General features: G+C 56.2%; 1 protein-coding gene across 5 annotated transcripts in view; it reads left to right on the top strand.

Annotated features, from left to right (window-relative positions):
• The window catches only part of DNM3 (dynamin 3), a 708,993-nt gene that overhangs the window by 881 nt on the left and 707,211 nt on the right, over nucleotides 1–901 (top strand). The window lies entirely within an intron of this gene.

The following is a 901-nucleotide window of genomic DNA, read 5'->3' as shown; positions in this document are numbered from 1 at the left end:
GTGCATGTGCATGTGCGCGTGTATATGTGTGTGTGTGTGTAGAGGGGAGGAGGGGCATCTTCTGGCCCCAGCACTCCCTGCCCTACGCTGGCTGGAGTGTGTGTGTGTGTGTGTGTGTGTGTGTGTGTGGTGTGTGTGTGTGTGTGTGTGTGTGTGTGTGTGAGGGGGGGGGTGTCCTCCTGGCTGCCTCTCATCCCGTCATACAAAGCCATTTCCTCCCCTTCCTCCTGCCGGGATCGAGTCCTGGCCTGGCGTGGGGTGGGGTGGCCTCGGCCAGTGGAGAGCGCGCCTCCTTCACCTCCCCGGGGCTGCCTGCGCCGGCCCTTCTCCCTGCGGTCCAACCCGGACACCTGGCCCGGCAGCCTGCTAGAGCTCTGCTCCCGGCTGTCTTTTCCCGTTATCTCTTCTCTGTTAGCTCTCCATCCGCCGGCAAAGAGGTCCTCCGTCAGAATCTGGGGGGTTGTGCAGTGCAGAGAGCAGCGTTTCCTTTGCTTCCCCTTTTCGTGCTTTCCTCTCTCGGCTCGGCTGCCTGCTATTTCAGACGTTTGTTGTGTCTCTCTTCCCCCCCTCCCTTTTGTTTGGGGCTTGGGTTGGGGGGGAGCGGAGCGTGGAGGCAAGGGGGAAATAAAGAAATTTCTTAACATGTAGCTTCACCCCTCTTGGATCCCTCTTTCTTTCGTGTCCCAGGAGTTAATGGATAAGAGGTGGCGTTTGCATCTATTCACAATTAGATGCATCACAGAAATCTAATGAAGGAGTCTGCTCTGTTTATGTACATGGACTTTTGTCGTCTGGGGTGCTATGTCATTCAGTGCATCACATCAGCCTGTGAATTTTGACTGGCACCTTTCTAGCTCTCTCTCTCTCTCTCTCTCTCTCTCTCTCTCTCTCTCTCTCTCTC

This window comes from Petaurus breviceps, unplaced genomic scaffold (genome assembly GCF_028583685.1).
Source record: "Petaurus breviceps papuanus isolate PSGF00001 unplaced genomic scaffold, PetGlider_PUasm1.0 90692, whole genome shotgun sequence".
Classification (NCBI taxonomy): domain Eukaryota; kingdom Metazoa; phylum Chordata; class Mammalia; order Diprotodontia; family Petauridae; genus Petaurus; species Petaurus breviceps.
This window is presented reverse-complemented; position numbering and strand designations above follow the sequence as displayed.